Source organism: Vicugna pacos, chromosome 26 (assembly GCF_048564905.1).
Source record: "Vicugna pacos chromosome 26, VicPac4, whole genome shotgun sequence".
NCBI lineage: Eukaryota > Metazoa > Chordata > Mammalia > Artiodactyla > Camelidae > Vicugna > Vicugna pacos.
Genome location: NC_133012.1, coordinates 253,128 through 275,824, shown reverse-complemented (window position 1 = coordinate 275,824; position 22,697 = coordinate 253,128). Strand labels below are relative to the sequence as shown.

At 43.5% G+C, this 22,697-nt stretch overlaps 1 protein-coding gene across 8 annotated transcripts in view; it reads left to right on the top strand.

The window, feature by feature from the left end:
* Positions 1–278: 278 nt before the first annotated feature.
* Positions 279–22,697, top strand: part of LOC140689410 (trafficking protein particle complex subunit 9-like) — a 90,887-nt gene continuing 68,468 nt past the window's right edge. For all 8 annotated transcript variants that reach the window (XR_012064328.1, XR_012064327.1, XR_012064326.1 and 5 more), the window contains exons 1-3: positions 279–416; positions 1,101–1,155; positions 13,740–13,849. The gene's annotated coding sequence lies outside the window, so the exon portion shown is untranslated. The remainder of the gene's footprint in view (positions 417–1,100; positions 1,156–13,739; positions 13,850–22,697) is intronic.

Genomic DNA, 22,697 nt, shown 5'->3' with positions numbered 1-22,697 from the left:
AGAAACCATGTTCGCCCGTCGAGTCCGGAGTGAGGAGCTCGGGTGCCAGAGCGGAGGGAGACTCTTGAGCTTAAGCTTGCCGCCGCCACGGCCACCGCCTGGACCTTTGCCTGGAGGGAGCCGCAGAGGGTCCGTCGCCGCCGTCGTCTGGAGGGCAGCACGACTGGGTGCCCGGACCTCCAGTCCGGGAGGGATTTTTCGTCATCCCCCCTCCCCCCAGAGAGGGAGCCCGAGCGGCAGCCAAACAAAGGTACCAGTCGCCGCTGCGGGAGGAGGAGGAGCCGGAGTTTCAGCCTCAGCAATCACTGGACCCGCCGCCCTTCTTCCCTCATCTCTCCCCTGGGCCTGCTGGTTATGGGGGGGAGCCGAGGAGGGGACTCCGGACGTGCCAGGGTCAGAGATCGCCTCCCAGGAGGGTAGGGATGTTTTCTGGGGCTTCGCGGTCTCGTCAGGGGGTCTTTGGGGGGAGTCCCCGGGCCCGGCCGATGGGCAGGGTCAGATGGCTGTGGTGGTCTCTGCGGGCGCCCGAATTCGGGGCCGCGGACTCCGGGGGCCCCGCCCGCTCTCCGCTGCAGTCGCCGAGTCCGATTGCCCCCCCAGCCCAGCGGCCGCACACTCAGCGCTTTAGCGCCAGGCGGCCACGGAGGGGGCCCCGGGCCGGTGGGGGAGCCGCCGCCTCCCGGCCCCGCGGCTAATTGTGGGGTCTCCGCCTCGGAGCGGGCCGTGGGCAGAGGCTGCCGGGCCCCGAGCGAGGCCAGGCCTGCTTGGCTCGGACGCGGTGTGCGGCCGCTCGGAGCGGGAGGCCGGCGGGGAAGGGAGCAGGCAGCCCCGCGCCGGACCCCGGGCGGCTTGTGAGTTTCTTCTTGGACAGAAAAGGCGTCATCGTCGAGGACGGGAAACTCCATCAGTCCCGACAATGGGGACGCTCAGCCTCGAACCGTGTGGGCGGCCGCGTGTGAGGGGTGGCGAGGCCCGGGAACCCTGAGTCGGCGTTCGGGGTCGGGGCCGACGCTTCCTCGGGACCTTTTCGGGGTCCCCCGTCGGCGCCGGCTCAGGGGGTGCCGGTGGCGCTGACTGGGTGTCTTTTGTTTCTTCTCCAGGTGCAGGTGAACCCGGTGTTTTTCAGGGGATCGCAGTCCCGGAATAACCATGAAGGTAGGCTCACCTCCAGAAAAGGAAACCCGGGGCTTAGGGAATTCAGGAAGTAGGGAGGGTCTGATCGCGGTCGCGCGTGGGGCCCTCGAGTTCCACCAGGAGAGATGTGTGCAGGGGCTGGGGCCCAAGCTCTTCCCGGGGCCGGGGGTCAGCTGGCGCGGAAGTTGGTGGGCTTCGCTGCCGCGTTGGATCCGGTTACAGGGTATCTCACCGAGGACGGTTTTCCCATAGAGAACGTCTCTTTTTGCAGGAGGGTGTTAGGAATAACTGCAAGAATTCAGGTGTTTGAAAAGTAGGTCAAGTAATCTGACTCTAGAAACTGAACTGTGTTGTGGTTCTGTTACACCGATGAAAGACAATCTAACTTTTTGTGTGATGCGTACAGTACCATGAAATTTTCGCAGACCAATCTGATGAGCGAAATCCAGCATAATCTTAATCGGAAGGTTTTTAAAGAGAAATTTTGGTGGTCTTTGCACAACTCGGAGGTTACAGTTGTGTCTTGTATTTCCAGGGATTTAGGATTCTGTGGTTTATTCTCCTTTACTGATCCATTTGGTCTGTGAATTATCAGATGCTGTATCGCATTGTGATAAAACCCATGTGCGAAGCCAATGGCCAGGTTCCCCTTAAATGTAAGCATGTGAACCGAATGGAGGATATTGTCTAAAAAGTACAATTTGCTTAAATGGTGGAAGAAATTATGATCATAAAAGTATAGGTTGTTTTTTCACTTTAGAGAATGTGTGATTAAATGCTGTCATTTTTTTAATGCACTCTAGGATGAAAAGCCTTAGCTATCGGAAATGTCTGATTAAACTGGTAGAACTTAGAGACTAGCAGATATTTTTCATCCATTACAAATTCAGAAATGTTTGAAAGGGTGTATGTAATCACAGGTATAGAACTGCAGCAGCTAGAATGTAAAAATGCAAATGTCATCTACTTTTGACAGTTTATTTGAACTATTTTTAAAAAATTGACTGCTTCTCTTCAGAATCAGGACTGCTTTTATAGTACTGCATCTAAATTAAGTTCATAATGTTTGTGTTTATGGTAGAAAGTGAACGCCATGGCTACTTAAGTATTTGTCAGCTATACACAGTAATTAGATTTAGTCCAGTTTTTTTTTTCTTTTTGAGTTTGAGGTGCTATAAACTCTGAAGCAGTTTATATCTGCTGAATGACTATTTCACTTTCATGTAAATGAAAAAATAATCAGTGATATTTCAGAAATGAATTCCTTTTTTTAGTCACAGATGCTAGCTGCAACTTTGTGACCCGTGTGAAATGGTGACAAATTTATTAGGAAGATATATCTTCGCTGGTGTTGGATGAGAATTTCTTAAGAAAACATTCAGAAGGTGAATAAGACAAGTTTTAGTTTTGAATAAATGTTGTAATATGTCACAGTTCCCAGTGTAGTTCCTGGCACATCTTGGGTACTCTGTTAGTATTTGGTGAAAAGAAATATTGTAAGTTGAAAGTCTTCTAGATTTTAAACTTTCTTTCCTTTTCTCTCTTCCTTTCATGTCTTTTTTTTTTTAACTTATCTGTTCAAAAAAGTGAAAGTACTTTGGAAATTTTACCCTTGAAAATTTCATAGTATTAGGCAAATGCAAATTTTTTGGTATCATTTTAGAACTACTAATTTTAAGGCCTCAGCATTTCTATTATTGCTGCCTTTAAAAATAGTTACTAGTAATATTAAAGGGAAAGAAATATTATAATAGTCTTCTAATTTTATACAAGAAGAACTTCATGTTATTAGGAGTATAGTTAACTCCTCTCTTTGGGAAGCTAAAATCTTAGCTTATTTCTTACAGCTTAATTTTCTATGTGGTAAAAGTTGAGAGGCTGCGCATGATTGGTATTTTGTTAAAACAAAATTACCATTCAAAAAGTATGTAGTATTGATTATATTGGGCTTAAATTTCTTTTTTTTGTGTGTTCCCAATTTCTGTATTGCGACAACTGAGCTATAGAAGGGTTCACACCAATCATCGTATCTTACCAGATTTGTACTTTGAAGCAAGCTTTTGAGTTTGTATTATTTATTCCTATTAGTCACAAATTTAAATTTTGCTAAGTGGCAGTGTATTGATTTTTTGGTTGTTGCTTTGAAGCCCCAAAACAAAGAAAAATGTGTATATCATTTTAAGTGCTGTATGTTTTAGAAGCAATTTTCCTGTGGCACTACCTTCAGGAATGTATTTAAGTGAACAAAGCCCCTTTCATGACTAGTATACTCTATCATGTGATATTTTTACCTAGTGTTTTTTGAGAAATATGACTGTGACATAAAAGCAGTTTTGTGTTTTAACCTAGATCATGATGTTGGTGTTATGTTGGATTTATTTTTCATACTTTTGATAAAACTTTCAAAGTCAGTGATAGCACAGTATCAGGAAATGATGGGTTATTAAAGTTTATAAATAATACAAAGACTTAATTATGTCAAATTCATTTCCTACTTTTTTCTAACTAAAACTTTTTTGCTTTTATATCGTGCATGTTATTAACATCTCATTACACTACAGTAAATTTTCAAGTGCAAATGGGCTTGATAGACTGGACTTTGCAGCATTTTAAGAGATGAGGCAATTTAGATTGTGACACTTAGATCTGGGGAGATGGGCTTTGTCCGATGTACCATTCTCTCTTCAGTAATCGCTGGCTGAGGCCACATGAAAATAATGGATTGATTTCAGACGCTTTTTTAATGTCCTTTGCTTGTGTGCCTGTTCTCAGTCTCTCTCCCCTTCCTTCCCCTCTTCCTTCACCCTTTCCTCTCTCTGGCTCCCTCTCCCTCCCTCTCCCCATCTCCCTTCCTTCCTCTCTCCTTTTGTAAATCAGTCATGTAACAACTGCCCCTTCCATGTGTCAGGTAGTGTGGATTGAAGGCAAATATGAGAGCAAAACTGCTCTTAGGGAGCTCACAATTTAGTAGAAGACAGAGAAAAATAAAGCGAACAGCGCATATGAATTATAAGAGTATTTTTTTTGCAACATGCAGTGTGGTAAGTGCAGTGGGAGGGCAGAAGAGGACATCTAAAGCAGAGAGCCATGGAAAGTGCTCCGGTTAAACTGACATCTCAGCTGAGAGTTTAAGCTCTGGCTAGGCAAGGAAGAGTAGAAAAGAGTGTTTCAGAGAGGGAGCAACATATTGAAAAAAACAAGATGATGTGCCTGGCAACTGTAAGTAGTTCAGTGTGGCCCGATTAATTTAAAGTGTGACGTATTTAGGGTGGGAATAGGAGGGCAGTAATGAGAGATGAAGTTAAGTTAGGGAGTTGAGAATCTTTTGGAAGGCTTCATGGAACCACCGAAGGCAGAAATGCTGGGTTTGTACTGTAGACAGTTCACTTTGGTAGTTATAGTGAGTACATCAGAAGGGGGATCTGAATGGAAAGTCTGGAGTTTCCATGTGGTAAGCCAAAGTGAGAAGTGAATAGGGCTTGAAGTAATGCAATGGGAGTAGAACCGAGGGACTAGATCTGAGATACCTAGGAAGCAGAGTTCAGGACTAGTAAGTCGCTCTTGGGTAGGAGAAGACCTAGGTTTCACAGGAGAGATGCTACTGTCACTTGAATCCTGTTGTCATTGGAGTAAACCTGAATGAGGTTTTGCTTATTTAAGGCACCTGTAGGAGGTCCACATCCAAGTGGATCTACTAATTAAGATGTGAGACTAAGAAAGCAGGTAGGATGAGGAGGAGTCAGAGGCATGGTTAATCCAATGTGAATGTTAACCTAATACATGATATTCCAAGAGACTGAGATCCATACATGGCAAACGTATTCTGTGCTATAAATTTGTGGTCTTTTTGATGAACAGATACTTTTGTAACATACTGACTTGTTTTCTGTCCAAATTTCTGATTCTTCACTTATTGTAATTTTGAAAAGTGTGCTATATGAGTACATACTTCACTGAAGAACATGTTTTTGTTAACTCAGCTTGTAAATCAGTCATTAAAGAGATGTTGCATGCTTTCCTTGTGCCAGACGTGGTTCTAGGTACTGAGGCCACAGTAGTGAACACTCGTTCTCACACTTGTGGAACTTACTGTCTACAGTTGACCTTTGAACCACATGGATTTGAGCTGCACAAGTCCACTCAGACATGGACTTATTTTCAGTAAATACATAAAAGTTCTGTAAATGTATTTTCTCTTATGACTTTAATAATATTTTCTTTTTGCTAGCTTACCTTATTGTAAGAATAAAGAATATAATACATATAAGTAATCTGTTAGTCGACTGTTAGGATTGACCTGTGTTTGTGCTACCGATAAGGCTTTGGGTCAACATTGAGCTATGAGTCATTAAGTTTTGGGAGAGTCAGAAGTTGTACACAGATTTTCCACTGCACAGAGGAGTCAGTGCCCCTAACCTTAACCCTACGTTGTTTGAGGGTCAACTGTATTAGGGTGGATGGGCACCAAACCAAAAAAATTTGATACATGCTATAAAGAGAAATAAAACAGAATCCAGATGAGACGTTAGGGTTAAGGAGCATAGTTATTTTAGATTAGATCGGCCTTTTGGACCTCAGCATATTTAAGAAACAGGAAGGCAGCCTTTGGGGCTGGAGTGGTAGGACATGAGGCTGAAGAGGTCACAAGGCCAGTACAGTGTAGGGCCTTGTAGGCCATGGTAAGGGCTTTAAGTAAAATCTGAGTGTGCCAGGAAGTAACTGAAGGGTCTTGAGCAAGAGTGAAGTGGCTGTAGAGCGTGGGCTGGGGGAGCATGTGTGGTGGTGGGGGTCAGTGCAGGTTGCTGCCGGGGAGAGGTGCTGGTGGCCCAGCTGGGAGAGGCAGTCGTGTTCAAGGTGGGGGTGTAGGATTTGAATGGATTGGATGTGAGGGGAAGGTCTGCCTGCTGCTTCTGCCCCCACCCCCACCCCAGCCCCTTTTAAATAAAATCTTTCTGCTATAATTAGTTGGTGGACAGAATACTTGGAATTGAGTACAGCCAAGAAGTTCCCCACTCTTAGCCCTCCCTATAGTGAGAAGTGAACACTCAGCTGAGCAATCCTTTTCATGTTTGTTTTTTTAATTTTAGGAAATGAGATAAAATTCACACTTTCAGTGTGCAATTCAGTGCTTCTTGGTAGTTTCACAAGATATGTATCCATCATTACTGTCTAATTCCAGAACATTTCCATCTTCCCCCGAAGAAGCCCTGTTACCCATAATCACCCCTGTTCTCCCTCCCCCCACCACCCCACAGTCACTGATCTACTTGCTAAGGAGCTGCCAGTTCTGGGCATTTCCTAGCCACAGAATCTACCATATGTGGCCTTTTGTGTTTGACTTCTTTCACTTAGCATAATATTTTCAAGGTTCATTCATTTTGTAGCATGTCAGTACTTCATTCTTTTTATTGCTGAATAATACTCCATTTTATGGATATACACATTTGTTAATCCATTTATTAGCTGTTGGACATGTGGGCTATTTCTACTTTTTGCTTTTTATGAGTAATGCTGCTATGAACATTTGTTTACAAGCTTTTGTATGAACAGATATTTCCACTTTTGAGAGGGTCTTAGGAGTGAACCTTTCAGTTTTTGGGATACCACTGCCTGTGGGTGGGAGCCGAGTGTTTAACTTCAAGTGTTATGTGTTGTTGTGGCAAGTGACCACAAGGATTGGGACATTTTCAGAATTCATTCAGCATTTATTTGACATGTGCTAGGTGGGGGACAGACCAACAAGAATAAACATAATAAGTAGATGCCTAAGCTGTTAGGTGGTCAGTGGTGGGGAAGGAAGAGGGGAGATGGGGCAGGCGGATGGGCAGGTTGCAGCACTGCTGTGTGGTCCAGCAGGCACTGCTGGGAAGGATGTGAAGGACTTAGACATGTGGTCTCAGAGGACTGCACAGAGGTGGGGTGGCAGGGTGGAGGAAGGAAGGAAGAGAAAGGGAGTGGGTGGATGGGGTCAGCCAGTTAAAGGGGATGCAGGTGGAGGGTGCAGAAGATGAGATCAGATCACTTAGGAACCTGAGGGACCTTGTAAGGATTTTGGCTTTCACCCTGATAAAAATCGAGAGCAACTGTGGGGTCTGAATAGCAGAGTGATGCGGTCTCATTACAGACTGGCAAATTTTCATTGCATTTTTATTTTTATTTCATTGTATTTTTAAAGGAGCACTGACTGCTGTGTTAAAGATAGGCTACAGCTGTGTCTGCCAGATAGAAGCTGGCTGGTGCAGAAGCTGTGTTAATAAAGGATGGCGGCTGCCATGGTGGGGGTGTGGGGTGGTCAGATTCTGCACGTCCTCTGAAGGTAGAGCCAGTTCCTGTCAGACTGAATGTAGATGAAAGTCAAGGAGGACACCAAGATTGTTTTGGCTGAATAACTGGAAAACTGGGATTTATGATGAAGTTAGGGCTACATAAATTTTGGAAATAAATATTCAAACTTTAACATATTAAATATATTTATAAAATATATTTTACATTAATGAAAAATGCTAACTGGTATATTGCTCTGTGGAACGTGGGTTGTAAACAAAATACAAAGACTCTGTATAGTGGACGCTTGAACAACATGGGTTGGAATAGCTTAGCTACAAGGATTTTTTTTTTCAGTAAATACTATAGTCATACAGAATCTGTGGTTGGCCAAATCTGAGAATATGGAACTGCAGATACAGAAAGCCGGTTGTAAAGTTGTAAGGGGATTTTCAGCTGCGCCCCCAACCCCAGGGTTGTTCAAGAGTCAACTACTAATTTTTAAGAAATAGGAATTTAAAAGAGTTGAAAACCTTCATTCTTGATGAATTGTTTAAAAGCAGGACTGCCGCTGCCTTCATTCTGGTGTCACGGAACAAAGGTGTTTGTACATTCATGGGAAGCATGCTCTAGTCTTCTGTGTTAGATGTCACCACAGTCATCTGTGGGTCAAAAAGGATCAAAATCTTTTTGCTATTTATATGTTGTGGATTCTAGAAGGTGTGGATTTTGGTAAGGCACATACTACAAATAGAATTATTTCAAATTTGTATTGATTACCTAAGTGCAAAGGATCATTTTTAGCTTGTGACTTAATTTGAATATAAAAGATAAAAGAAAATAGTAAAGAAAATGGCCATTATTTATTTCTTTCAGTTGGGCCTCCTTTAAACCTAATGGACAATGAATGAAACATAAGCTGTAAATAACTAGCTTTTGTTCCCAAGATGATTGAAATATTTTCACTTAATTATTTTACATCAAAATAAGAAAGCATATTTTTTACCTCTTAAACTACTAATCAGTGTGTTTAACTTAACTTTAAGGGGGAACTTTTGTTATGAAAAGTATTATTTTTCTGCTCTTTAAGGAGTGCGGGAAATCTTGACATTCAGGTTTGGTACCCATAGTTCATCAGCTACCCTGTCAACCTGAGGACACAGTGAAGGCCCTGGGGTAGCAGAAGTCACATCACCTTACATCTGGGTAGTAAGAACCTAATGAGAACCACTTGCCAGCAACAGCCCTAGATGTTGGATGCACAAACAGAACTCTACTGAGAAGAGCATGATGGATCCTCCAACTTCCTATAGGCAAAGGTCATGCTCCCAGTAGCTCAAAAATGTTACACCTCTTTACCATGTAATTTCCTGTAATTGATAAGGTTTTTAAACATGCATTGACAAAGGCCAAATCCTCATAGCAGTTGGTTAACAAGTGCTTTGAAAATTAATTGGGAAATCTCACTGTCAGCTAATACTTGATAAATTGTTCCCTGTTCTGAGTAAAATCTATGGAGAATTATAAAGAATAAAAAAAAAATCAAGGGATTTCAAACTGTTAAGAAAGGATTTGGATGATTTAAAACACTGGTTTCCATGTGATCAGTGTTTCCCTTCGGGCAGGTGGAAGTTCTTAAAATCTCTTGACTGTTCCAACAGCTCCCTGGCTGGTTTCCACACTCATCCTCCTCCTGTTTTCAATGTAGTAGCTATAGTGTATTTTTTAAAAATATAAGTCAGATTAAGTTACTTTCCTCCTCAAAACCCCATCACACTTTGTTGTCCTATCACACGATCTCAGATTCTTGCCACAGCCCATATACATCTACAAACAGATAGTTCCCTTGCAAATTCATCTGCAACATTCTTTCCTACTCACTGTGTTCCAGCCACATTTGCAGTGCCTTTAACACACCCAGAACACTCCACTCTGAGGGCATTTGCACCTGCTATTCTCTCTGCTTGGTAACCTCCTCCCCCAGATAGAGATGTGCTTACCTCCTCACTTTTTAGGTTATTTACCCCAAATCAGCTTCTTAAAGAGAAAATTGCTGACCAATGGCCTTGTAAAAACACCCTGCAGTCATTCTATCCTCTGATTTTGCTTTATTTCTTTCAAAGCGCTATGACTATCTGATATTACATTATATATTTGCTTAGTTACTATCTCCCTAAAATAGAATTAATGTTCTGTAAACTCAAGAAATGTAGGTTTCCAGTGTAAGGAATAATGCCATAATAGTCACTCAACAAATATTTATTGAATAAATGAACTTTATTTTAGACATTGTTATACATAATATCAGTATATCTATGTGATGGGAACTTGTTACTTGGCTTGTAAATTTTCAGCCAGGTGTGCAGTGGGTAGACATTAAGAGCATAACACCTACACCCCATCAAATTAATTCTGAGTGTCACAAGTGGCAAGCCCACTTGCAGACAGTTTTCCAGAATTCAAACCGTGCTGGTCTCTGTCATGAGATCAATAAAGAACTGAAAAAGTATTTTCACACACAGATTGTCCATGGAGAGAGAATCTAATTATGTCATTTGTTTAAAAAATCATGAACCAGAGGCTGCATTTAATACTTAATGGTAGAATCCAAACCAGAGAATACTTGGGAAAGATCATTCCTCTTGGACTTTAAAATAAATCATTTAATATCTTTTAGTGGAATATTTCCTTCTTATTTACATTTTTCCTCAATTAATATTAACAAAATATATTTTTCCAACAACATGATAGTGTAGATAGAGCAAAGTCTTTGAAGATTTACAGATACCATATTGGGGCACCGACTCCAGCACTTATGGGTTGTATGTTTCCATTTTTAATTTCAGTCACAGTTTTGTATCTGTCAGATGGTGGTTAACATACCCACATTTCAGTGTAAGTGGGAGGAGTTATTAAATTAATCATCTATAAAGGATGTTGCCTAGTACCTGGCACACGGCAGGTGCTAAACAGTTTCCTTCCCCTTGGTTTTCACACCCCTCACCTTTCTCAGTGGTTAAATCAAAACCTTGTGGAGAAAGTACGGCCAGATTTACCCAGATTTTTTTCTTAAAATCTAGAATAATTACTGCATTTGTTGGAATGAAATGAGAGTTGTGTATTCCTCAATAGATAGAATCCTTTGTTTTAATATTTATTTTTGTAAGAAACTTGACATAAATCTTTTTTTCCCTCCTCCATCCTTGCAAACACAGCACTTTCTGTGGCTTTGGAGCTAATGTTACAGAACGAGTTGATATATTGGACACATTTCACCATAGCCAGCCAAATATAATTCTGATGAACTTATCTTGGCTAGTCTGTCATCTCTTTTTACTGATAGAACTTGAAATCTAAGCACATGCCATTCTATTGTAGGCTTCCAAGAGATTCAAGGGATTATATTTAATTACAGAGAACATAATTATCAGTGTTTTTGTTGTTGTTTTAGTCTGTTGAAGTTTTATCAGATATCTTGAATCAATCGGTTTGTCTACAAATTTGAACATATCCAAACTTGATCTTTGTTAATAAAATGAAGTCTAAGTATGAAATCAGTTATTTCCCATCTTCTGCAAAAGCAATATCTGCTTATAGTTCATTAAAACTAAACTAGAATAGTTTGAATGTATATCAACAAGAAAATGCAGTAACAATTCCCCTAGCCTGTGTATGTGTATATGTGTGTGTGTGTGTGTGTATACATATGTATGTATATACACAGCTCCAATTTGACACCTGGTGAGGTAAGACAAAAAGAGACAGTGAAGGGATTATTATTATTATTATGCCCATTATAGAAATGAAAAAATCGAGGTTAATAAATTTAAATAAATTATCCGAAGTTGTTACCGAGTACAAACTCGTTCTGCTCCCAGCAATGGTGCGCTCAGGGTACAAGGGCAGCAGCAGTGGCTGCAAGGGGAAGGGTGCTGCCTTAGGTGAGCTGGTGGTTTTGCTCCCTCCCCTGGGTGGCCTGGCCTGTGGGTGGCCTCTGCTAGCCAAGATCACCAGAAGCCAGACTCAAGGCAGCCAGCTCCCCAGAGGCCAGCGCCCTGCTCTTTGGGGGCAGTGAGGACAGTGAGCGGGGAGAGGGGCTGCTCCAATGAGCCTGTCCATTTCTTCTCTCCCCCGTGGCCTGGCCTGGGGGTGGCCTCTGCAGTCCCAGGTCGCGGGACACACCGGTCCCACTCAGCCGGCTGGGGAGAGGGGCTGGGCGGTCAGGGTGTGGGGTGGCTGCCTCAGGGAGCTGGTCCATTTCTTCTCTCCCCCATGGCCTCGCCTGGGGGCAGCCTTGGCCGCGGACCCCAGGTCAGCTTGCTCCTGGGAGACAGGTGCGGTGCAGTCAGGGCAGCGGCGGCAGCCCCAGGCGAGCCGGTCAGTTTACTCCCCTCTCCCCAGAGGCCTGGCCTGGGAGCGGCCTCTGCTGCCTAATTCGCCAGGCGCCCATCTCCAGGTCAGCTTGTCCCAGCGAGGTGGGCACGGTGCGGTCAGGGTGCGGGGGTGGCAGGGCTGCAGTGGCGGTAGGGGGCCTGCCGAGGGGGAGCTGGTCCATTTGCTCCCATCTCTCCCGTGGCTTGGCCAGGGGAGCTGTCTCTGTTGCCCCATGTGCCATGACACACGTCTCCATGCCAGCCTGATCCCAGGAGGCGGGCGCGATGCATTTGGGGCGGCGGCGGTGGGGAGAGGGGGTTTGCCCTGGCAAGCCGGTCAATTTCTTCTCTCCCTCACCGCGTGGCCTGGGGGCGGCCTCGGCCTCCGGAGATTCCCTATGTCCGACTTCAGGTCAGCTCTCTCCTGGGAGACAGGTGCGGTGCTATCAGGGGGCGGGTAAGGTGGTGGCTGCAGTGGGTAGGGGGGCTGCCCTGGGGGGACCTTGTGGATTAGCTTCCATCTCTGCGCAGCCTGGCCTGCTGGTGGTCTCTGCTGCACCAGGTCTAGGGACACACATGTCCCACTTTGCCTGCGGGAATATGGCGGTCAGGGTGCGGGGGCGGCGGGGGTAGGGAGCCTTCTGCGGGGGAGCCGGTCAATTTGCTCCCATCTCTCCTGCAGCTTGGCCTAGGGGGCGGTCTCTGTTGCCCCAGGTTCACCAGATGCCAGTCTCCAGGCCATCCTGCTCCCCAGAGGCCACTGTGAGGTCAGGGAAAAGGAGCTGTGTCGGCTGCGGAGGGAGGGGGCTGCCGTGGGGAGCTGGTGGATTGGCTCCAGTCTCCAGGGCGGCCTGGCCTGGGAGTGGCCTCTGCTGCCGCAGGTCACCGGACACACCTGTCCCACTCAGCCTACTAGGGGAGGGGGGCCGGGGTCGGTGTCGTTAGGGTGCAGGGGCAGAGAGGGCCGTAGAGGGCCTGCCGTGGGGCAGCCAGTCAGTTTGCTCCCTTCTTCCCCGGGACCAATCTTGGGGGTGTCCTCTGCTGCCCCAGAAGCTGGATGCCCGTCTCCAGGTCGGCTTGCTCCCGGGAGGTGGGCCCAGTGCGGTCACGGGGCGGCGGCGGCGGTGAGTGGAGGGGGGCTGCCCCGGCTGGCGGGTCCATTTCTTCTCTCCCTTGACCTGGCCTGAGGGCGGCCTCTCCCCGGGACGCAGGCGCGGTGAGGTCAGGGGGTGGGGCCCGTGGCTGCTGCGGGTGGAGGGGAACTGCTCCGAAGGAGTTGGTGGATTTGCCCCATCTCTCTGGAGGCCTGTCCTGGGGGCGGCCTCTTCTGCCCCTCATTTGCTAGTTGCCCTTCTCCAGGTCTTCCTGGGGGCAGTGGGGTGGTGGCGGGGGTATGGAGCCTGCAGGGGGGAGCCGGTGGATTAGCTCCCGTCTTCTCTGTGGCTTGGCCTGGGGGAGGCCTCTGTTGCCCCAAGTTGAAAGACATAGATTCTCTGACAGCCTCACCACCAGAGTCAGGCCACGTTGCCCTGAGGGGGCTGCCCCTGGCAGTCAGTCAGTTTGTTCCCATCTCCCCTGCAGCCTGGTACAGGGGCAACCTTTGCTGCCCCAGGTTCACGGGATGCTGCCTGTCTCCAGTTTATGCTGCTCCTGGGAGGCTGACGCGGTGTGGCGCAGTCAGCCCAAGGTGTGGGCTCTCCCCGGGGGATGGGCAGAACTCTCTTGCTCTCCTTTTCTTCATTCTTCAACAAAGGGATCAATGGAAACTGTTCATCATGCTGAGAAAGTGTAGCCTGTGTTGTGGAAGAGCTGCTGGACACTGTGGTTTCTGGGTGGGTTTTCACATCAGCTGATGCCCCAGGCAGGCAGGAAAGCTATTACACAGCGCTTCTAAGCCTGGAGTTGGGGGATGGTCCCACCATCCTCAACATGCTTTTTCTAAATGTGTTACTCCCCTCTTTTTCCTAGGTGACATTTTAGGTTATTGGGTCACAGATTGCTGGCACACTCATCCCTGTTCTCAAACACCTTTTAAACTTGGGTGAAGTGACAAGTAGTGGAAGAAGATGTACTGAAAGGTATGACCACTTAAATTTGTATTAAAGCCGCATTCTGTCAGTCTTTCTCAAACGATTTTTCTCTGATTCTAAACCCACAGTCTAGTGAGTGTTGTGCTTCTGTGTGAGTCATTGATCTTCACATCACATTTGTTGAGTGGGCGATGAGATTTGTTAATCAGGCTTATCCCTGAGAGGAGAAACTAAGGCTTTTGAGCAGAATTCCTTGTCTGATGTTGTGGGGAGCTGCCTCATGAAGTGAGAGTCTGGTAGACAGGAGTTAACAGTCCTGATTTACAAGACACAGCCCCTGTGGGGAGCTGCCTTATGGATTGAAGGTCTGGTATCTAGGAGTTAATAGCTCTGTTTACAAGACTCAGCTCTGGGAGGATTCCCTGTCCCGCCACCTCTACGTTCTTAAGATAAAGGATTAACAGATAGGAGTTTCTGTGCTTTGTTCTTTGCCCAAGGAAAATAAGATAAGGGTAAAAACAGGACTCCTTAGATTGAGGATTGTAAATGTCATTCCTTGAGATAAACATGAGTGTAATTGTAAAAGAATCTATGTAATCTTTCTGGTATTCAATGTTTCTTCCTTCTTGCATACTATAAAAAGAGTTGCAGAATAAACTGCGTTGGCGGTGTCTGGCCTTTGCCTTAGCAGGCTGTAAGACTCGTCCCTCTCGACCCCATTCTGTGTCTGTGTCCTTTCTTTTCTTAGTCGTGTCGACTGCGTCTTCGGACCTGTTCCTTTTGCTGGCAGGCTCCGGCATGATGTCACCCAGGCAGTCACAATAGGAGATAGATCTGATATAAAAGTCCCTCAGCTGCCTGAACTGCAAAGCTTCTGGGATTACTGATCCCTGAAATGCAGGTGACTCTCGATGATAATTTGGAGGTTAGTTAATATGATCATGTCTTTCCAGTCCTATAAGTGGGTTCTGTGGCCGCAGCCCTGGGAAAACTTGATCATAAGGGCCATGTCATGAGGGGTGGATGGGGAAGGCAGAGGTGTAAGAGCTGGAATCACTGAGATTCCACACTTGCTTAATGCAGACTCCAGAGCCTAATTGTTGTCAGGTTTTGCTGTGGACTTGAGAGAATATTAGGCATGATTCTTGCCCTTCAGGAGTCACTGCCTGGGTGGAAGTAACCTTTATAATAACCTGGAAAGGATGGTGATTAAAGTAGACAGGCTGTTATGTTACTCAGTTTGCCCAGGCTCTTTCTTCCAGGGATTTGTGTGACTAATGCAGAGTTGTGTTACTCACTCATTCACTGATTTATTACCCCTGAATTGATCATTTGTCCCACAGTAAATGAAACAAGGGATCAGGAACCTGAGTTTTGTCCCCTCTCCTATCACTGTATTGATCAGTCGGGTACCCTGTGTATGCATTTGTGAAATGGTGTGGTGTTTCTTGCCCTACGGGACTGCGCTGATCAGTTTTGAGAATCAGGGGAGACATGTGGATAGGACAGTGCTTTGACAAACATGAAACCTCTTTATATTGTCTCTTGGGAACTTCTCTCTCCATAGTTAGCTCTGTATTATTTTTGTTGTTGTATTTTATCCAGTGTTACTAAAAGTTTTACTTTAAAGGGATCCAAATTAGCTCTGTTCACTTGTTTCCAGACCTGAAATCTTCAGTTCTAGAGTATCTGCTTGATTTTCCTTAAAAATACATTCCAGTATATATCTCATGTGAAAATCTTTATCATGTTAGCTATTTCCCATCATTTTATTATTTTCTTGAATATATTAAAATTAATTATTTTATAGCCTTTATTGTTAACTCTGATGCCTACATCCCCTGTGGGTTTACTTCCATTGTCTAGTGTTTCTTATTCTCATAGTATCAGTCATATAGTCTTGACATGCTGCATGTCTAGAAATTCTTTATTACATGGCCGACATTGTGAGTGAAAAACCCATATGTTGTCTTCTGTGAGAGGTTTTCTACCTTCCCATTAGGCAGACAGGGTGAGGGACTGATCATGTCACTCCAAGCAGGTGCTGAGGTGGGTCAGGACTGAGATGCCTTTTTTCTTCAAACAGTTTTGAGGTATACTTGACAGAATAATTTTTACATATTAAAATGTACAACTTAAAACATTTTGACATATCCCCAAGAAACCATGACCACACTTAAGACAGTGAATGTATCCATCACCCACAGAAGTTCTCCCCTGCCCTTTCTTGTCCCTCCCTCCCTCCCCATCTCTTCCTCTGGAAACCACTGATCAGCTTTCTATCACAACATATTGGTTTGCATCTTCAGGATCCTTGTATGAATGGATTCATGCAGTATCTACTCTATTTTGTCTGACTTCTTTAATTCAGTGCAATTATTTTCAGAGTTATCTGTGTTGCTGTGGGTATTAATAGCTTATTTTTCTTATAGCAGAGTATTGTTTACTGTTCAGTTATTGCTGAGTAGTTTATTGTGAGCAGTGTTTGGATAGGCCATTTGTTTCTCCATGTACTTCTTGAAGGAGGTTATATACAACTTTGGCTATTATAAATAAAATTGCAGTGAATATTTGGTTACAAGACTTTGTACAGATGTATGCTTTTTATTTCTAAAGCACCCAGGTGAGGAATGTCTGGGTCATATGGTAGATCGGTGTTAACATTTTTTTTTAAGAAATTGCTGAACTGTTTTCCAAAATGATCATATTATTGTAAATTCCTCAGGGTGTGTATCAGTTCTGGTTGTTCTACTTCCTTGCCAACACTGAAGTCGGTCTTTCTAATCGTATTCATTCTAGTATGTATGTGTACTAGTATCTCACTGTGGTTTTTAAAAACATTTCATTAATGACTAATGGCATCTAATCAGCATCTTTTAATATGCTTATTTTCCATCTGGATATCTTTAGTGAAATGTGTTTTCAAGTCTGGCTCATCGTATTCAGGTGTTTGATTTATTATTGAGTTTTGAGAGTTCTTTATTCTGGATCAGTTGCAAAGAGAGATCTTTGTATCTCATTATCCTTTATCAGATATATGATCTGCAAATAGTTTCTGTCTGTGGCTTGTCTTTTCATTTGCTTAGCAGTGTTTAAGAAGAGCTTTGAGAGTCTTTCTTTTGATAAAGTTAACTGTATAAGTTTCTTTTTTATGTAGATTATACCTTTGGTGTCATAGCAAAGAAATATTCACCAAACCCAAGTTCATTAAAGTTTAAGCCTATGCTTTTTTCTCCTAGCTGTTTTATAGTTTGAGATTTTCTATTAAGATCTATGATCCAAATTGAGTTAATTTTTGTATATGTGGTGAGGTATGGATCAGAGTTCTTATTTATTTATTTATTTTTTGCATATGGATATCTAATTGTTCCAGCACTGCTTCTTGAAAAGACCCTTCTTCCACTGCATCTTTATTGAGAATCAGCTGTCCATGTAAGTGTTGGTTTAGTTCTGAACATCCTATTCTTCTGTTTCATTATTCTATTTTCCTATTTTACATGAATACCATACTTTCTGATTACTGTAGCTTTATAAAAAAAAAAAAAGTCTGAAAATCAGGTAGTGTCAGTTTTCCAAGTTTGTTCAAAGTTGTTTTGGATATTTGGGATCCTTTGCATTTTTATATGAATTTTAGAATCAGTTTTTAAGTTGTCTTCCTTACATCCTGTTCTGCCAAAATTCCACCCGTTTTTTGTCCACCTCCAAAGCCACATTTTCTGAAGTCTCTCTAGATCCCAGGTGAAAGGAATTTCTCTTTCATCTGTGCTCCTTTCACATTTCATATTTGATTACATTTATTCATATTTGGCTGTATGTTCTTGTCTGATATTTCCTGCCATATAGTAAACCTCTCAAGATTAGGAATCTTGACTTGGTTCCCTCTGTCTGCTGAGAAAAATAGTTCTATGCTTTGCAGGAGTGAGCCCTGCAGTAAGAGGTATCTGCAGCACACATCTAGCTCATTGCTTGCATATTGTCAAGGAATCCTGCAGACTTAAAATTGTTTATTGATTGTTGTCTCCAAGATGGCTCAGTCTTTATTATTTCTGTTGCTCCTGCTGCACTGTCAAAGAGCAATGGGCTAATTATTTTCCAAATATCAAAAAAAACTGTAATTGACTTATGCTAATTATGTGCTGCTGTGTCTTAACAACCTGCTTAGTGTTCACACACCTCTTCACTCACAGAATATTTGGGAGAATGTCATATCCTTAGAGATAGCAATGCTGTCTTTGGCGACTTGAGCAGCAGTATCTGAACTCACTCCTGCTGTATTTCCAGTGTCCCCTCTAGCCCTTCTCCTGCCCTCCTCCTGTCCTCCACAGGGGACCTGCAGTTCTGCCCTCTAAAAGTTTGTTGTTTCTCAGGAAGACTTTTCATATGAAATATAATCATGTCCTTCCTGTGGGGACATTCAGTCCAGAGACCTGACAGCAGAAGAAAATGTTTAGTCTGCTTTTGGTAGAGCCTAAACTGTCCCATACTTATTAGAAGCAAATCCAATGAGGAAACTGTTGGCATCTAGCAAATCAGCATAAATGTCTGGTGAGGAAGATCAGCTTCCCACCCCACTCAGGTGTCATGTTGATGTGACACTCAGCTTGGCTAACATTTTCTCCTATGAGCAACGTAAGGTTCAAGATGTTAGGAATGGCTTTTTGTTTTTCTTCCTTAGTCTTTCCACATTCATTGTGTCTGGCGAGATTATATGAATCCTGTTTATTTTTACACCAGCACTAATCTTTTTTTAAAGAATCACGTGTTTAAAAGGCCAGTGGGCAATTTGTTAGAAGATAGAAATTCTCTTATATTTTGGTCCTAAAGTCAAATTTTGGTTAGTGGTGGATGAAAATTCCCCTTAAAAATTTAAATACAGTGATATAAAAGTTTAAAAGTAATTAAATATTAGTCGATTTCATTAAACACTATAGCAGTTATTTACCTCTAAGCCTGTTTCTGTGGCAGTTTTGCAATGATTCCTTCTCTTTATTGATTCCCTCTCTTTATTGATTCCCTCATTATCAGAGTCCTTGAGAGGCCCCTGTCATCACTGTCAGTATCATCAGCATCATGGAACTGATTACTCTGGAAGAGTCTAGGAAAATAGAGATGGATGGGGTTATGTGTAGGTGAGTGTGTGCGTATAAAATAAGAACAGTTATCACATGTTAGATGCATAATATCCATTCCATTTAGAGAAGAACGTGGCCATGAAATCCTGATGTAAACAAAGGAAGTGGTGGGAACAGGATGGTGAATGGAAAGGAGAAGGAAGTGAGCAAAGCTGGGAGAATAGATCCTCAGTTAGAAGATCATGTTGGTGCGAATGACAGGAGTGTGGTGGCAGAATAAAGTGCCCCCCCGCAGGGTAGCCACCTGTGACATGTTACTGTACATGGCCAAAGGGATGACACATATTTTAGGACAAAAATCTTAGAGGACTTCTGTCTTCTAAATTGTCTACTAGTTAGCCTTTGAAACCCATGATACATTATTAAAAATTAGTGCTGGGCCATAAATAAACAGGAGTTATATAATATCACCAGATGTACTGAATGTGGAAAGACTAAGGAAGAAAAAAAAAGCCATTCATACGTGTTTTGAACCTTAAATTGCTTGTGAGAGGAAACGTTACCCAAGGTGAGTGTCACAGCCACATACATAATGCCTGAGTGGGATGGGACAAGGGGATCCTGAGATGAGACAATAGGGAGAGTAGCCTGGATTTTTCAGGTGGGTCCAGTGTAATCACAGGGTCCTTAAAAGCAGAGGACATTTCCCAGTTGAGCTTAGGGTCAGAGGGAGGTGTAGCCATGGAGAAAGGCTGCTGGCCATGAATATGGAGGAAGTCAAGGGGCACAAGCTAAGGAAGGTGGATGACCTCTGGAAACTGGAAAAAGACAAGTAAACCCTCTCTTCTAGATCCTCCAGAAGGCAGGCACCCTGCTGGTACCTTGAATCATCCCAGTGAGAACTGTGTTGGACCCCTGACCTGCACAGCTGTAAGGTGATAAATCCTTGCTGGTTTAAGCCATTAAGTTTGTGGAAATTTGTTATAATAGTAATAGAAAAGTAACATAGGGAGGGGGTGTGTAAGGGATTAAAGGTCTGGAATAGGATGTGGAGGGGATTCTGACATTTACACCTAAAAAAATGAGGTGAAGTGGGAAGATCGTATCCTCAAGCCAAGTTTTAGGAAGAACTATGCAGCAGACTGGAATGAGGAGCGCATTGGAGTAGAGAAATCAATGAAACCTCTACCAGGAAAATAAGGAGTAAAATGTCACAGGGCTTCAGTGGTAGTGGATGTAGGAATGGAAAAGGGCAGAGAGATATAAGCGTTTCTTCGAAGGAATTAGTATAGGTTTGATGACAGCAAGTTGGGGAAAGTTAGCCGATGTGTGGACTGAATGGGTCCCCTCAAAATCCATATGTTGAAACTGGATCTCCCAGTGTGATGGTATTGGGAGGTGGGGCCTTTGGGTGGTGATTAGTAGGATAAAATGAGGTCATGAGAGTAGAGCCCTCATGAATGGGATAAGTGCCTTTATAAGGGGCCCCAGAGAACTTGCCTCTCTCTGCTCTCAGACCCATGAAGATAGTGGGAAGATGGCCATTTTCAAGCCATGAAGCCAGTCATCTTCCAGATACCTTCATCTTGAATATCTCAGCCTCCAAAACTTGAGGAGTATGCTGGTTGTTTAAGCTGCCTGACCCATGGTAACTTGTTACAGCATCCCAGACAGACTAAGGCAGTGGAGAATGCCTCCGAGTTTGGAACTGATTGCCTGGAGAATGCTTAAACTCAGGGGAGTGGGCAGCACATATGTTAACTCATTTAATCCTGCCAGCACAGTAGGAGATAGAGTCTACATATTCCTCAGTATTTAAAAGGTAAGGAAAAAGGCACAAATCAGTTAAGAAAAAAAGAAGAATTTGTCCACAATTCACACAGAAACCCTCAGAGGCAGAGTGAGAATTCATACTCAGGCAGGCTGGCCCAAGAGCCCCTGCTTTAACTACCAAATCAGATCACCTTGCTTATGTGGATCAATTTTTTTCAACTATGATATGAGGGTACTGTGTCCAGTAACTTATAATTTCAAAATACCTCACTATAAGGAAATCATTAGTCACGGGCATTACAAACCACAGAAAGTCAGACATACAAAAATAATTCGTTAGGGCAAGAAAACCACTAATGTTTCTAAACATCATACATGCTGAGCCTGTGCAGTAAAATTTTTATTTATAGTTCTTCCTGAGTACAGAGTAACTTCATTATTCTGCACGTGACTGATGGCTCCCGAAGGAGGACAGCATGGGCCTAGAGAACTTAAATGACTTGCCCAGCCTTGCCCAGGAAGCTAATGGTGGGATCAGATCTACAGTCTGGAAGTTTTCCATCCTATCCAGCAAGTCCCTCATGGGGGCTTAGAAGCTTCTCCTTTGGTGCCCAGCTGTCTGTCCCTGCTTAAGACATCTTGTCAGGTGTCCCAGCCTGCTCCTGAGCCCCAGCCAGTACCCACTTCTGCTCCTTTCTGACAAGGTAATGCCTCTTAGTAGCTTCCATTGCCTCTTGGCATCTGTTCTTACCTGGAAGGGCAGTGGCTATAGATGGAAATGTGTCCACATGAGCAGACTGACAGACTTTTCATAAACATAGCAGGAGTGGGCAAGAGAAGGAAAAGTCAGAAATAAAGACCAGTGGAAGCAAGTCATTAAATACACCAAATGGATACATTCAATGTATGTTTGTGTTACTGAGTCCAAACTCATTCTCTTCACTGCATGACAGGCCAGTAAATTGGGAGACCAGGTTTTGGGGCAAGTAATGGTGACTTTATTTGGAAAGCCAGCTGACCAAGAAGATGGTCAACTAATGTATTGGAGAAGCATCTTCCCCAAGTTAAAATTCAGGCCCCTTTTATATTAAAAAGGGGCAGGGGGTATGCTTGGTTGTTGCAAACTTCTTGGTGTAGGAGTACTTTGTTGTTAGAATCCTTTGGTCTTGCAGCTCTCCACCTGGGTCAGATCCCTGTAAATCTCCAAGGAAACAAATGTTATTTTCCATTCTGCAGCTTGCTATCTTTATATGAATTGAACTGTCATAATTTAATATCCTTAAAGCTCAGAACCTTGAGAATAGGCTCTCCTGTATATTTTAGACTCTAGGCAACATTGTTTTACAAAAGTTGCAGGATCAGCAAGACTAAGCATAGGAGACAGAGCACAGGGTTAAAGTCAAAGGAACAGATGTAATATGGAGTCCAATTTGTTCTTTTCTATTACAGTAGTGCCATGGAGAAGGCACTTTGGGCAGCTTTTTGTGGGGCCTTGGAGCCTTTATCTCTTGGCCTCTGGGTGCCTTTATTGAAAATCCTTCCTAGCTGTCTGGCCTACTGGAAATCCACTCCATGTGTTTTGCCCTGAACATGTTTTCTGTCTATAACATTTCTACTCCTTGGGAAACAACTCAATAAAAACTCAATTTGTTTTCCACCAGCCCTGTTCAGGGGTGAGGGATAGCATGTTATTATTTTATTAAAAACATAAATAATAAAAGAAGTTACAAAACAGCACTGGGCACATAGTACAGAGTCAGATGCTTCCCAGCTTAAATCAAAAGTGATGGCTCAGTGTTTTCATGGATGCTGTATTTTCTGAACTATTTACTCCTTCCCTCCATTACACTTTTTTTTAACTGAAAAAATACATATGGTAAAAAAATTCAATCAGAGCACAAAACTATATGAGGGAAAGTTTTCCCTCATCCTATGTTCTCTCAGCCCTCCCTGGAGATGCCACTGTTCACAAACTTTGTGTGCTTTTTGAAATATGCTATGCACATTCCAAACTATGTGTGTAAATTTCTTTAAAGTTTTGCTTATTTTAA